Source organism: Panulirus ornatus, chromosome 17 (genome assembly GCF_036320965.1).
Source record: "Panulirus ornatus isolate Po-2019 chromosome 17, ASM3632096v1, whole genome shotgun sequence".
NCBI lineage: Eukaryota > Metazoa > Arthropoda > Malacostraca > Decapoda > Palinuridae > Panulirus > Panulirus ornatus.
In genome coordinates, this window is record NC_092240.1 from 15,879,803 (window position 1) to 15,897,023 (window position 17,221).

The window sequence follows — 17,221 nt, forward strand, 5'->3', positions numbered from 1 at the left end:
AGGGTAAGTGAGATGTGTGGAAATAAAAAGAGCGTGGTTGAGAGAGCAGAAGAGGATGTTTTGAAATGGTTTAGGCACATGGAGAGAATGAGTGAGGAAAGATTGACCAAGAGGATATATGTGTCGGAGGTGGAGGGAACGAGAAGTGGGAGACCAAATTGGAGGTGGAAAGATGGAGTGAAAAAGATTTTGTGTGATCGGGGCCTGAACATGCAGGAGGGTGAAAGGAGGGCAAGGAATAGAGTGAATTGGATCGATGTGGTATACCGGGGTTGACGTGCTGTCAGTGGATTGAATCAGGGCATGTGAAGCGTCTGGGGTAAACCATGGAAAGGTGTGTAGGTATGTATATTTGCGTGTGTGGACGTATGTATATACATGTGTATGGGGGTGGGTTGGGCCATTTCTTTCGTCTGTTTCCTTGCGCTACCTCGCAAACGCGGGAGACAGCGACAAAGCAAAAAAAAAAAAAAATAAATATATATATATATATATATATATATATATATATATATATATATATATATATATATATATATATATATATATATATGCATGTGTGTGTGTGTTCATTCCTGGTAACACATGTTACATTGAATATTTATCTCAAATTGTTGCTATGACGTTGTGAACTTCTTAATGACTGAAGAAAAATAGAATACCAAAATGACGTTATCATTCCTCTGAATTATACTATTTGTTACAAGAAATTCCACATGGAAAGTAAGACTCGGAGTTTTTTTTATTACCATTTGAAAGGATACACTAAAAATTGTAAATACACTGAGTGTTCTAAATTGAATGGTACAGTGAATTAGAGCATGGATCATGATACAGTATGATTAATAACCCAGAGATACCGCGCTATCATTGCTTTACTACAGTATTCACAGAATACTTGTAGCCTTAGGTGGTCACCGCCAGGATTATTTAAGGGAATCTTATCGTCATGATAGCGAATGTAGCGAGTCTGGGAGCTGTCAAGCTACATAATTCTGGTGTGCTTTTACATCGGAAAAATGTATATGTTTAAGTTATATCTCAAACTTTTCTCAAGGTATCAGAAGTTTGCTTTCCTTCTTTAGCTTAAGACTGAACGCTAAATGAGGATAATATCTATATCTTTATTTTTCGTATTATCATAACAGATTATGACGCGTGAAATGATTTCTCTTACACATTTCTGGCAGGCCAGCAGGAAATGACGAGTTTAAGTTACAAGAAATTGCCATATCATGGACATTAAGTAAATCTAACATCTGTACAAGATATCAATGCTTCTCTTACAACACTTCCAACAAATATAATATATAAGATATCAGCTCCAACATGTGCGTAAAGAATAAGAAGTTTCATTTCACCTGTGTGTATGCGGTGAACCCGCATGTAAGTACGCGGAGAGTTGGCACAGCCGCTACCCCACGGGGGTACGATGATGTGGCAACGCTGCTGTCTCGTGTGCCGGCAGGGAACGTGTAAAGAAAAACAGTGCACGATCACCCCTGCTACGAGGAGAACGTGTCAGTCTTTCCGGTCGGCGCTCTCCTAACGTATTTTCTCTGCGTGTGTGTCGTACTCCTGGAAAGTGACCAGTGTGTTTTGGTGAATTGTTTTTGAATTTTAGTTGTGTTCCTTAGTTCTGAGCTCGATTTTGGAATTGGATTACATAAAATTAAGGAAGGTTGTAGAGTGTTGAGTGAGGATGCCCGGAACCTCCCGTGGTAAGATGCGGGTATCCTAGCCAACACTCGCTAGGTCCTCTGCCCTGTGGGCCACCCAGGCTACGTCCGAAACCTACAGGCACTACCACGGATCTTCCTCTGTCCTCATACCATTCTTCGTCATTTGATCGGTAAGTTTGAGATTTTAGCCTTTGGTTGATCGTGTCGTGGCTTGTCAAGAGGAAGTTGCAGCGGTAGAGTGTGGGTATGGTGGTGGGTGTGTGTGGAAGGTCGTGTGGTGAAGGTTACGTGTGTTTGCACCTGCGGCCACCTTGCTGCCGTTGCTGCTGTTGGGACGAGGAAGTCCACACACTACAAACACTCGACGTCGATTGAGGCTTAGCACAGGTTCTTCCCCACGCCCCGGCGCATCTCCATAACCGGGCTCCGATGACATGAGGATCTTTTATCTTGAATAGAAGCAAGGGGACATGCTCTTAGAAATACTCTTTTGAATGAAGGATCAGGAAGATAAATAAATATCCTTAACCAGTGAATAATTCGCTCTCCAAGGTCAGTTGGTGGACACTGCAGCCGCCCACCAACGACTTCATGACTTGTGCACTTAAGAGGAGCTTAGACGCTGGCCCGACATTCCTCTGTGACGTGATCCAAAGACCCACCATCTCTGTGCCATTAGTTTGTTCCAGCAGCACGATTGTCTCTGCAGGACAAGCATCCCATTGCGGGATAAACCATCCGAATTTATTTCGTTGTCCATGTTGCCGTTGCAAGGTGTTTGTGAAGTTTATTTTGCAAAAATGGAAAAGAAAGCTTCTACTGATACCTTAATGAGCGCTTGTAACAAAAGAAAAGCTTTTGAGTTTAAAGTTGGTTAAAGGAAACAAATCACTAGTTCAACTTCTTTGATTCTCAGGAAGCTACTGATTTATGTTAATGTATGAATTGGGAGTAAAAACTTGAAACTTGACTCAGCCATGTACTGATGTGCACCATCACACACACACACACACACACACACACACACACACACACACACACATATGCATAATCCACGCAATCCCTAAAATAATTTCCCATTAAACAACTCACAGCTAGGTCAGATACACTCAGTTTTATATTTCTTGGTGCCTGGAATGATTACATTAGAATTGATGCAAAACACTGAGAAGCATGAACATAACGATACAGAAGTTGCTTCTTTAAGATGCCGATGTGGTAGTGGACAGTAGTGTAACTGTGTGAGGTTGGTCTCGCTCCTACCACCCATCAACATTATTAGATAAGCTTGACTCAAAATAGAACCTTACTGTTCGTGCACTTATTAATTCTTGACCAAGTAGAAGGAATGATTTCATTGCCTGTAGCATAGCCAGTGAAAATTCTTAGAAACATATCATTTATAGGATGAGTTTATAGCTTTACCTTAAGCAATGACATACTTTGAAAGCCATGACCATTGAGATAAATGAATGGGAATATGGTTTTACGTTATGTTCTGTCCTCTGTGAAATATTTATAATGTACGCTGTATATTTTTTTTTTTTTTTGCTAAATAAATAAATCCAAATCCAGAGTTGCCTTATTGTGGAGAGTAGAGCTGACCTGTTGCAGTTTCAGCCTTTTTTGATTTGGTCAATAAATCTTTATCACAGATTTTTCACTTGACTTTCTGTTGACAACCTCCGTCATAGTCATGCCAGTTAGATTTTAACTTACTAAGAACGCTTAAGTGTAAGCAATACGATGGAAAAGTGTTGTTAGAAAGTGATCCATCTTCGCTGTTACATTAGAGCTTTTTCTACTGTTCAACGAATTTTAGAAACCGCCTCCGGTATCAGTTTACGCACTGTAAGCGTAGTAAGCTTGATACCCGTGAAGTCATTATGATCATAGCCGTCTTTTTGACACGACTGTTGTTGCCTATTATTTCCGGTGTGATTAGGGTTTTCCTCCAACTGGTTACCAGTAAGTTTGAATGTTGTACCATTTCAGAAGGACTTGATAGGGAAACTGTAGATTACAAACATGCTGTTTATATTTGTCAAGACTCAAGTAAAGGTAGCAACCGATTGCCAATCTCAGGAGGCAAGTTTTTGAGGAAAATCTCCCTAGTTGTTATCCAGTTTTATTTCTCTGTTGATATAAAATGTAGCACACCGGATGTACGCTTGGATGAGTCTTGGTGTATTCCACTTCAGTACCCCAGGCGTTGTCCAAAATGTATGGTTTGATATGGTGTAGGGAGAGTCTATGGAATCACATCATAAGGCTCACAGAATCTAATTTAACGGAACTTACCAACATCCCATATTTTTGTTGCTGTTATTATGTTTCTTCATTCTACTACTACTACTACTACTACTACTACTGATACTCCTATTGTTAATACTACTACCACTACTCCTACTAAGGTTTTCTTTTTAGTTTTTATGTTATTACATTTTTCCGTTACCTAATAGCACATCTTGCCTGCATTCTTGGCCCAAGCATTATTTGGCTTTATTTCTATGAAGAAATTTACAGTGAAAAGGAACCACGCATCTCATAGTTTATGACGGAGTGTCTCCAACCAGGTTGACTTTACCCATCGCACTCGTATGAAGTATTGGTGAATATGGATGTTGCGGATTTATGATTTATCATTGGCAGATATGTAGAACCAAAGGCAGTATCGAATTATTGTACGACACCGTGCGTGATAATACAAATAGTTCACTAGGTTTGATGGTTTTTTGAAGAATATGAGGTCAAGATTCGCCGTAGTTCCTATCACCGTATTGACAAAAGTAGAAATTCCTTCGAGAAAAGCCATAGCTTACCTAGCAAGGAATAGAATACCTGTCGCATGATCTGAAAGACATGGATGGTAAACTTGAAAAAAAAATCATACGAGACCTCAAAAAAGAAAAAGATAAGATTTTTATGATGCAAAGGTCAGAACGACTTGTTCCGTTATCCCTGGAAGAATAGAGGAGTACATTTACACGTTGTGACGATGTGAATGAGATACTAAAAACACCAACGAATCTGTTCAATGAACCAGAAATTTGATAAACGAAACAACCGACTTTTTCCTAGACAAATCTTGCGTTTGACACAGATCAACACGCCGCAGGCTTTCGAGAGGGCCATTAAGAAAATTCTCATGCACTCTGCTCCTGGAATAGTCCCCATAAACTCATGTCGTTATAAAGAAGTTAAAACCCACTTGCATAAGCTCTCGACATCTGGACAAAAAAGTTTGGACTTTGGGATTATCCCTGAGAGCATGGAATTATCACATCGCCCCACTCCAGAAAGGAAGAAGCAAGACAGCCCATTGATTTGCGCTGACGCTACATAGCTATTATTAATGCTTTCGAGAGAATCCTGATATATAAGGTGACTAAGGAACCAATAAACCTTCATAATTCAGAACATGGAAGATTTGTTTCCCGCTTGCTTGCTGATGTGATAAAAACATGAAGTAAAAGCCTTTGGTGACCGTGACCATAACGTTGTAACAAAATGCCTAAACGAGAATATCCTGAAACATGGGAGATGAGTGTACAGCTTATTGACAAATATCACAACACGTTGTAAATCAGGCTGTTTTCCCTAAGGAACTGAACTCATCCCTTCTGTACTTCTCATTTCTCTCTTCTCATAAATTGCGGTTTCATATCCTTTATAGGTTATTCATAGAATAAGTTCACTCTGCCATTTCCCGAGTTAGCGAGGAAGCAATAAGAACAGAGGTCTGAGCCTTTGAGGGAGTATCCTCACTTGGCCCCCTTCTCTGTTCCTCTTTTGGAAAATAAAGAAAAAAAAACGAGAGCGAAGGATTTCCAGCCCCCCGCTCCCTCCCCTTTTAGTCGCCTTCTACAACACGCAGGGGAAACGTGGGAAGCAATCTTTCTCCCCTATCCCCAGGGATAACCAGAATAAGTACGGTATGGAAATTACATCGTGAAGACTCCTGATAAACTACAAACAAAGTCCTCCGCTTGGACACCGGAAAAATGTTTTCCGATGAGGAAGTTCAACTCCCGGTGTGAGGAATAGAAAGAAATAATTCAGAACAGTCCCCATCACCGCTGTAAAGGATCTGAAATGGGCGCAACTGAAATCTTAAAGAGTCTGTACATTCTGGAAAACAGATGGGAAAGCCCTGAAAACTGTTTTTTATTTTTTTTTTCAACCTACACTCGTAAATGGATCCGTATTGGCACGACAAAAATGGAAGACTGGAAAATGTTACCTCTGACATCAAAAGGGACAATAAGCACAGCACAAGAAAGCACAGTAATAGCCAAGGCACATTATTGTACAATACAGTGCTTGCACCCATCTAGAGATATAAGAGGAACTATCAGAAGGCCCATGATAATTGTTATGAAGTTCACTGGGCTAACTAGGTTGTGGTGGTTATGTGCGCCTGCGGGCTGCGGCCTATAACAACAGCCTGGACTCGCCTGAGCTATGGGGTTAGAAGACCGAAGCCGTCAGATATAAAGATGGAACGATATGATACGGGAATACAAATTGAAAATGGGGATAGGTTAGGGGGACGTAAATAGAATTCCAGAGGAAATTCATAACAGTAAATTCATATTAATGAACTTTCGGTTCAGAAAAAAATGGATAGGAAACATATTTTGGGAAACTCTTTTAGATAAATGGAACTATTCAAGTGGGAAATTGCAAGCATAATCCTTGGTACATACATGATTAATGATAGCTGTGTAAAAGACGCGCTGCCTCGCAAGGTCCTACTTGTAGGCCTCTTGCAGTTTTCTGTATATTTACGTTACAGTCGTGTGTAGTCGTCAGTACTGTACTGTTGCCTGAACCAGACTTTCTGTTGGGAACAGGAGTTGACATGAAGATGCGCACCATAATGTAAGTCTGGAATTGTCATAAATCGCCACAATTAAGTGGGTCCTAGAGTATGAATAGTGCTTTTTGGATTTAGGGAAAGGGTAACTGCGGCTGGCTCATGGGTGAGGGAAGAAATGCAAATTCATTGATTGGGTGGAAAAAAAAGGCCACCCCAACCTCTTTGAGTTCTGGAAACGCTGCATCAAAGGTTGGCTGCTTATTCACTTAGGTGTTGTATGTTACGTCAACAACATTTGCAATGTTTGGACTCCTGCTGTGTCATTTTCCGAGTCATCACCTCGCCGCTGCTGTGTTACACTTACTGCAACCGAAAGCTATTTGTGCAGAGACCACTGAGGTTAAGGTGGCATTACGTACGACCGAGGGTTTCGTTGGGCCAGGCTTGCGTCTGCGCGTCGCTTTCTTTTTCTACACCAGCGAAATAGATTCGTTGGCGCATCAGTTAATCGAGGTTGTGCTGTGTTTATTCGATGATCGAACGCGATGATCGGCGGCTGTATATCTTTAAGGAAAAATAAAAGAGGTTTAAGGTAACTTTTGGTAATTTCGTGTTAGATATTGAAAACATGATGTTCTTTTTGAAATTGATTTGGCTAAAATCTTGATCTATATGTGATGGCCAGGCGGCATCCACGTGAAACACATATAATAATAGTATTTTGCCAGCGAACTCCAGCAGTTTAGCTTATCAAAGATGATAATGAATAATTAAGATGTAAGAAGATGAGAGCTTTCACGAGCTACCTTTGATCTTTCGCAGGTAAACAATTTCAGATTTACACTGAATTAAGACACCAAGGTGATTTTTTATTTGTCAATATTCATTGGTTTGGCGTATGCAAGTGTAATTTCATAGTTTCGCATTTTTTATATGGTTTGTTTATTGGAATTATGACATATATATATATATATATATATATATATATATATATATATATATATATATATATATATATATATATATATATATATAAGGATCTTTGCTCTCTTTTCTATTACAATTTGAAGACCAAAGATGGTTTGTTAACTGCAAATTGTCAGAGACCGCAATTATCACTTAATACTGCCATAGAACTAGGACACTGAACTCTAATGGCACTACATTACTCATTCGTTACTACCTCAATCACCACTTCAAGGTTAAATTTTGCATCTTAATCACTCGCTACCTACCCACATTCAGCACATAGAGCTATTGCAAAACCCACTAAGCTCCAGGCTTGATATTTCGACTCTTAATACACTCATCTCAGTTGCCGCACACTCCTTAAGCTTGTTTCATAACTGGCACCCACCTTATACACACTTCTTAACTGGCACCTGCCTTATACACTCACTTCATAACTGGCACCCACCTCATACATTCACTTCATAATTGGCACCCACCGTATGCACTCAGCTCATAACTTCCCCACGCCCCATGCTCTCAACTTATAAGTGCTGTTCCCGTACACTCTACACATACCTACCGCCACCCCATACACAGCTTATAACTGACACACACCCTGTGCACTCAGCACTACTCATATCCTTTACATGCAGTACATAATTGCCAAACTCCATACACTCCACACATAACTGTTGCTGACACTTGCACTTAACACATTACCACCACGCAACCCATGTATGTACTTGTTGGATATGTTAGTTTGTAATGGTCATTGGTGTTTCAACCATAATCTCTAACATTTTTGTCAGACGTATTCGCAAATATCGAACATCATTTGTCTCTGCTTCAAAGCTCACACACACGACTCGTTTCTGCCAGGCGGTCCACTCACACAGCACTCGCTTACATGTTGCCCACACACTCAACGCTCGTTATTATTACACAGTCCCTACACTCAACTCAGTCACTAACACCACACAACCCACGCGATTACCACCCGCTACTACAACTCAACTTGCGTTAGTCACTATTTCCATATGCCCCACGCACTCATTCTCTTGGACCACAACCCATACTTAGAACTCACTACCAGGCAACTCCTATTCTCTATCATTACCAGATACTCGTCACTCGCCTGTAATACAACTGCCTTACTTAACACTTCAGCCCATGCCACAGCAGTTTACAGGCAAAACATTATTTTAAACCATGTCCATAGGCTTTAAACATTAGCTTTTATTCTGGCAACCCATCGATTTAAAACCCTTATGTATCCTACAGATACATTTACTCGAAACTCGAGTCAGCTCTACCTAGCTGTCGCTTCGACAACATAAACCCACACACTGAAAGCTTCAGTCCAGCCCACGTACTCTACTCGCTTCTACCACATTACTCCACATATGTTTGAGTCGATTTCGCCACATCAACCCCTACAATTAGCATACGCTTCTGCCACACCATCGCACACATTCACCGCCTACCACCAGTTCGTTGCACCAGCCCATAGAATTATCACGTCTGTTTAAATGCACATTCTTCAGCATTCGCTTTTACCACACATGACCTTCACCCTGCACTCGATTTTATCACACCAACCTGTACACTTAACACCTGCTTAAACTACTCTAACCTGTACACTTAACAATCCCTTTTCCATACTTCACACAAAGCTAGTTCTTCTGTAACACTCTACACATTAAGCACTCGCTTGTTTTACCCCACTTAACATCCGCTGAGAAACTATCGCACGAAGAGTGAGGTGTTAAAGTGTGACCCTAGGGTGACTAGTGTAACAGTTCTATGGAACTTCGGGATAATACTCATCCTAACGCTAAATACCACGAGTGAGGTGTATTTTGAGCCTAGGATGGCTAGTGAAACTGTTTCTTGGCCACAGAAAATAAAACTCTAGTCATCCTCACACTAAGTACCATGAGTCAGGTTTTGTAGTGTTGTAATGTGACCGTTCCTTTAGGTTAACCATCTTGTTGCCTTCGCCCCAGCATTCGAAGTATTCCTGCTGTTGTCTGTATTCTAGGAGAACTACGAAAAAGTGTCATCGCAAATACATTTTACTTACCTAATGTGAAACTTAAAGGTATTCTCACATACTGCATTAATTCAGGTGATGGTTATTATTTTTTAGGCACTGTGGGTGTGCAAGAGCTCAAAAAGAAGAAAAAGGATAGCGATTTTTGTATTTGAAAAGGTGCTGCCTTTTTTTTACTTGTCTGCATTTTTGTGGTTTCATGGAGGATGTGATTCTCATAAAGGAATTTGGGTTCTGACGGGGGAAGGGGAGGGGGACTTTGTAGTCGGAACAGGAATTCTGTGTTTAAGAGTAAGCGGCAGTGATGTAGTCTGCTGGTGTAAAACTCTCATTAGCGATGGACTTTACGATGGGTAGGTTATAATGGTCGAACTGATTGTCTCTTTTGTATATGTGTGTGTGTGTGTGTGTGTGTGTGCAGTTTGATTTATTGAGTTGTAGTGTTTAGGGACTACCTTATTTGTGGTAATGGATGTCGTAGCAATTATGAGGAGTGAGACTCGGTTAACTCTGTCACTATAGTTGTAAGGAGGGCAGGGGTAGTGTTGGTGATGATGGTGTCGTCGCCCGAGACGACTCTTGAATCAGTTTGTGGATGATACGTCTCCCGATGACGGATCCTAAGCCCAGATCTTCAAGTCTGGAAAAGGATTTTGTAAGAGTGATTATTGAATATGGTGCTTAACGCTTGGTTATGCATATTTGATGTAAACATAGCCCAAGACTAGTCAACACAGTTGCCTGCAATCATAAGGAACACCATGGGATGCGCAGTAGAGAAGTGTGAGTGTGCTATGGGCAATTATTTACAAATTGTGCCAGACAAGCCAGGTTGTGGAGTCTACGTGGGCATATGGGCCGCCGCTTGCAACAGCTTGGTCGACTGACGACCCAGCCCAGGCTGTGGGGGGTTAGGCCCCTCTCCCCTATAGACCCCCTCCAGGAATACTTAAGAGAGTCGTATGAAAGGATAAGCTCTGACACATGTATAGAGCATCCCCACATACTCTGCAGGAGCACCGCTTGCACTCCTTCCTCACCCCAGGTGCGCCGCCCTACCCTCTCCTTCATGCCGCAGGTGCACCACCCACAGTTTTCCATCACACTTCAGGCGCAGCGCCTACACTCTCATTCTCATTACACCGAACCCGTCCCCATTACACGCCAAGGGCACTGCCAACATTTTCTCCCATACACATTTGAAGTAACTTCTACCTTACACCCTTCAGCTCAACCCAGGTGTTCATTCTCTGAGGAGCACTATGTAACTAACCCTGCCTAATGGCAAAATCTTGTATATACTTGTAAGTAGGTCAGTAAGTCTCTCTCTCTCTCTCTCTCTCTCTCTCTCTCTCTCTCTCTCTCTCTCTCTCTCTCTCTCTCTCTCTCTCACACACACACACACACACACACACACACACACACACACACACACACACACACACACACCTTCCCACCCAACTTTACACTTGCGCATACATTAGAAAGATTAGATTTTCCTTTGCATTCGCTGGTAGAAAATTATTTCCACAGTTAATTCATATCCGTGTTGCGTTGACGAACTACGTGGCACAGTCTGCCTTGGTGCACAGATCATAGTTTTAAAGTTACCCTGTGTAATTTTTAATGTCCAGAATTCAGTGGAAATTTTCATGTCCTCAGAAGCATGGCTGTAGCTACATCTGGTTAGGTTAGGTCCTGTGCATTCCCGGGATCAAGGAATCGTGATAGATGGTAAGATTTTTTTTAGAACACCTACATGTTGGCTAGATTCTCCTGCCTGACACGTGATATATTTATGATATCGCTTACGAAGCTTAGTCATTAGCCAAACTGTGGGAATACTGACGAATCTTCAAAATCTACATGTACATATCCTGCACACGCGCTGTAGTGTAGGATGCACAAAATGCGAGTCACTCAGTGAAATATAAGCTTAGCGTTTTGGTTTGTTTTTGTTAGGCAGTGCACAGCAGTAATACTGTTGTGTTTTATGGTATGTTTTGGTTTAGTACGTTTTGCCTTATGTTGTATATAAAGTTATGAGGAACTCTACGCCACTTCAGGTAAAATATCCAATGAGTTTGTCTTCGTTAGGTAAGGTAGCTAGGCTAACGGGAGCCTATATATATATATATATATATATATATATATATATATATATATATATATATATATCCGGACGATTTGTATGTTACTTTGAGCGTGTAGCTCGTAATAGTCTTGATGATTTTATACAAGAGTTTTCAGGGTAATGGCGGCAGAACCTCGGCTTACTGGTGGTATGCTTGATGGAGGTGGAAGTTTTGTTGTGTACTTTATAAATGGCGACGTTGTTCTGCGGATGTTACTGGCATTTTAAGATATTCTCCAAGTGTACTATTTTTTTGTTTTGTGAAAGGGCGCTACGTTAGTGGATGCTATTTTCCTTAACTCAGATGCTGATCGTATGGGCTTGAACCAAGCGAGCTCGGAAACTATACACTCAAATTACCAATAGGAATAAGTTACCGAGTTATCCCGAGGCACATTTCGAGAGTGAACTTTATCCAGCTTGATTTTCCATACCTACATTCATTCTGTAATGAATTCATTTCCCATTCTTTTAAAAGTAAAAACTTAACATTCATCCATGTAGGTACTTCCACCGTTTGAAGACCAAGAATTCACCGGATCATGCGAGCTTTGCTTGTGAAATTAATTTCCTTTGAAGATTATGACCTAAGAAACGACTAGTTCGGCTAATTAATATATAACCGGGAGTTCTGGGAGCAGGATCTCGTTGCCTAATGGTTTTGATAATTATTTATGGCATGAAGATGTTATTCGTCATTGTTCATAACTTGCTTGCTGTAAGTTGTGGAGTCAGTTATCGCAAGTGTTCAGAGAGCTGTTATGTTTCATGCATAAGTTTGTGTTAATATTCTGTAACCATCTTGGCTTTCGTAACTTTTTTGTTGTGACGTTTATTATGCCTCTCGTGCAGGTGTCTTTAGTCAACTCCGTTTTTTCTTTTTTTTTTTGTACATTTTTTGCATTGGTACGACCTTTTATGCCGACACACCCCAGTTCTTCATGAAGTCATAGCGCAGTTTGAAGTTTCCAGTGATGGGGTTATGTGTTCTATAAATGATCTTATATTAGAAGCACTTAAAGAAAAGGTACAGTCATTTTTCTGTGTATGAATACTATGCAGATAACGGTAAATTAATAATCGTTTGCCAGGAGACACTGTAACTGTACATATTTCGCCTCACTTGTTAAAATCTATAACAGGAATGTTTAACCTGACCACTTGTTTACTAATACTGTACGCTATTTGGAATATAGTTTTCATGAGCCACAATATATTGGTTTGGTTCTCTTGGGCGGTTGTTATTGGCCGCGAATCCTCGTAAACCCTCTGTTGGTAGTGCAGTCACCAGTAGAACACTTAGTGTTAATTGAATTCGTAACATGATTAGGTGATAAGGTATGAGCTTCATGTAAATTGAGGATCCATTAGTTTCTGGTGTTTCAGAAAACGTCGATTTTTGAAAAAAAAAAAGGGGGGGGAGGGGGGTATAATTGCGGCTTCAAATGATCGTATCATTCAATGCATTTAAGATCTTGCACCAACATTGCATGTTCACAATAAATCAAACCAAAACTGACCAAGTATACTTGGACTGTTGCGAGTTATTGGTTAAAGGTGATGGAGGGCCTACTCAAGTTTCCGGCCCGTGCTTGGCTTAGCTTTGATAGCATTAATTGAAAGTATGTTCTTTGTATATGGAATAACATCATGATTTGGAGTGGATCCGCTTTGAGTTGTTCTTTTGCATCGTGTGAAGCAAAGTACGTGATATCACTTGGCCCAGCGTAAATATACAATGGCTAGGAATGCATTAGTGAATCTTGTATTTGTTACACCCTTATATGACAAAGAAACGAGAGTTCGATGGAAAAATACTATTTGAAAGAGACGGATACCGAGAGAAGATATACCCTCGAAACCAATTTACAAGTGGAAAGGGAAATGGGAGTAGGGAGTAACCGCCAACGATTGGTTCTCAAGGATGTTTCTTGTCAAGGCTGGAGGTTTAAATGCCAAGCGACGCTATAGATGAACCTGTGCCTCCCGTTTTAGCCAGTGATTCACGCAGGCGTTGGCAGACTATTTTTCCATTGCTTATTTCCGTGGTAAATATTTTTCGGATATTTTCTAAACAAGTCATAGTAACATCCGCAATCTTCGAGATAGGTGTATTGTACATAGAGATAAATGATATATGGTGATTTACGATAATGGAGTGACAGCCACATAGTTGGCAAGATCGCTCGGGCGGCGTCCCTTAGCCGAAGTTCGTTACATTCGGCCGGAAGTTCCCTGTCAGCGGTTATGGTCTGGATGTGTCAAGATGCTAGGGAAGCTGCCTCTCCCCTACCTTCAGTCATACACCACATAGCATGTTAGCTTTCCTTTGTATGTTATCGGGGATGGCCAAATAGTAGTTTTCCTATGGATGTTGTCGAGGATGGACAGTATGTAGTAGATTTAGAAATAGTGTTGTACATGAGGAACGTGTGGGTATGACAAAATTAGCTCCAGCAGGACCATGAGATTTTAAATCCCCTTCCTGTGACAGAATGTCCTAAGATGGTTGTATCTTTTAGGTTCCCATGGCCTGTTTTCTAGGTTTCCCTCCTGTTCTTCCTCCAGCGCCCTTCCTGGCGAGAGAATGGCATTTTGGTGAGACTGAAATATGAGGGACAAATGAGTGCAGAGTTCAGGGTGAGGCGGACCATTGTGAAGTAATTGGCAAGTGTTGAGAGTTTTGGTGAGGGCGGCGTGTTGCGGTGGGCCTCAGCGGTTTGCGGGCCGCGGCCTCACCGCTAAAGGTGGACTCCTTATTATACTTTGTAAGACCTTATTAGCCTAGAAAAAGGGAAACTATGGGAGATCTACGGAATTTTGGAAATGTTTTAAAACGTGTAAGATTCATACGTTACTGAAATATAGGATTAACGTATGATGTTACGTTGTAATGTTGCTCTATATTGTTTATATTTATCCCCATACACCCGAATTAAGCGTTTTAAGATTTTGACGGATCCTAGGGAAATGTCTTGATTTTTATAAGTTTTATCGACTCTCTCTCTGTACTTTAAGTACTTCTGTGATGAACATTTTCGCTGTACAGAATATTTAGATAGTCAAAAAATTATGATTGATTTTACATATTTGCTTTTTCTATCTTGTTCTACTCTTTGAGAAACCGTAAGTAATGTTAGTAGGCCAGACATTGTGACGTATCCACTGACGCGTCGCGGATGTTTAAAGCCTTACCTTCCCACGGTTGTGTAGGTCTGCGGGCGGGCCTGTGGTCGCGGTACATCACCCACACTGTCGAGTAAAGTTATGATGTGGGTGACGGACGGGGCGGGGCCGGTGATGGTTCACGATATGGTCGCCTCCACGTTGGTTCTTAACGGCCGTTGAGGAGGGAGGAGGAGGTGGTGCGCCGGGGAGTTGGGGAGGGGAGGGGAGGTTACAGGGGACTCCCTCACAGATGAACATGTGGGAATGAAAGTGCGTTGTGGAAAAAATAGTGTCTGGCATGAAGAGAGGAGCAAGGGTGCGTGCGGTTGTTGTAAGAAGAGCACGTAAGTACCTGCCCATATCCTGTGATATGTTGGAATAAAAACATATATTAGCAAGGTCACCGCATCGATTTTATTCACCGTTTTAATCACCATAAGGATTTTTTCCCCACTGGTGCTACCTTCTTTTTAAGTACTCTTATACAAAGAATGAGAATCTTTAACATCCTGTTACGTTTATGTTAACATCTGATTTCGTCAGGTAGAGCTGGAGATGACGTTTCTCTCCCACGTCAATTTAAACGGCCACCAGGAAGTTGAGGATTTAAATCCCCAGGTTTTTAAATCCTCCAGTGGACGTTTTCAACGGAAACGGCCAGTGTACCAGCGGGGATCCCCTCCACCACCTCCTTCCTCCTTCAAATACAATGGGACGTCGCTAAGCCTCCAGACACGGTTTGGCTTCTATAACGGTTTTATTAAACTATTATCAGAGTAAGTTATGGCTTACTGTATGGTAGAAATGCATGCTTGTAAATGGTATAAGATTTAGGCAGCAGCGAAAGATATTGGAACGGTGTGAGGATATTTAAAGATGGCTGGCCATAGTCATCTTTTGTTGGCCCCACCACTTAAAATCAGGCCGCCAGGAAGTTCTTAGTTACCTTGTCCAACGGACATTTCACGGCGGAGAAAATCACACCAGTGGGGTTTAAAGGGCAACACCGAGGGTGGGGGTGGGGCGGGCTAGGCTAGCCTGGCACCTGCTGCTGCACCGGCCACTCCGCCCCAGGGTTAACGAGTGTGTGGGGTGGCAACCATCGCGACAGGTACACCGCAGCTGGAAGGAACTGTGTGGGTCGAGCACAATAATCAAGAGTTTTCGAAAAAACTTCCTTTGTTGTTGGCGGAATGGCTGGAATATCCTCAGATTTGTGTCGTCAAGGTCACAGTTCCTCAGCATGTGGGAATTAGTGGTAGACAGAAGCTATATTTGAATCACACGAAATTTACCATTATCATGCTGTTATACGGCTTTCCTGCAAATATTCTTATCATTGTTTATCTTGGAAATTAGTGAAGCCATTGGCCACATCCCGGTTTATGAAGAATGATTAGTTATTCGTTGGTAATCTAGCTGACCCGCGGACCCGCTTTTTATTTGGGTATGTTTTTATCATTGTCCGGACGTCCGTTAGCCATCCGTCTCGCTTTGTGTTGGCCGAAGCGAATGCCACATACCATACAGCCTTCAGATTGTGTGCTAAGATTTATATGAATTATGAAAGACACGATGATATATTAGGACACGTTCGTTATATAGATATTTTGTTGTTTTTTTTCCTTAAATCCGTCATGCTATTTTTGGAGATTTACTAGAAATATCTGGGATCTGAGAAAGACTTTTGATTGAGACTTGTGTTCTGTTTATCCGTGTGCCTGTCTTGTGTGTATTTACATGTTTGCTTATACCTTCTTGAAAGTGGAGTCTCACATCTTGAACTTTTGTATGGGTGCATTTAGCTATTTAAAAGAGAGAGAGAGAGAGAGAGAGAGAGAGAGAGAGAGAGAGAGAGAGAGAGAGAGAGAGAGAGAATTTCAGCTGTATCATATATACATAAACTTCCCAACAATTGCACCAATTAGTAAGCTTTACATTTTTATCCCGGCTTTGGAAATTTTTGAAGGTAAATTTTTTTTTACCACAATCATATATATATATATATATATATATATATATATTTTTGTGATGGGAAACATGTGTAAGTATTCTGATAATACGTATAAAGCATTCTTTGCATCAGAGATAAGTATTAAATGAGATTTAACATGAATTGAAGACGAAGATTATCTGGCGCCAGAGTGTATTTATTGGTTCAGACAATGTACTTTTTCTTGTTTTGAAATCCCTCAGTCAAATTAGGATCGAAGACCTTCCGTGTAATATCACGTTATAAAGTACTTGTGTATATGAGGAAGTAACTTGTTAAAGGTTTCATTTAAGATAATTGCATAACACTTGTTTGTTATGAGTGCTTTATTCATATCATAATTAATGGTGTTCACCTCATGTCTTGCATGTTATTGTCCTAATGATAAAGTGAATAACTTTTTAGTATTATGAATATT

General features: G+C 41.0%; 1 protein-coding gene across 1 annotated transcript in view; it reads left to right on the forward strand.

The window, feature by feature from the left end:
• The first annotated feature begins 1,487 nt into the window (after window positions 1-1,487).
• The window catches only part of LOC139754578 (uncharacterized), a 305,334-nt gene continuing 289,600 nt past the window's right edge, over window positions 1,488-17,221 (forward strand). Inside the window, exon 1 of the mRNA XM_071671964.1 lies at window positions 1,488-1,852. The gene's annotated coding sequence lies outside the window, so the exon portion shown is untranslated. The remainder of the gene's footprint in view (window positions 1,853-17,221) is intronic.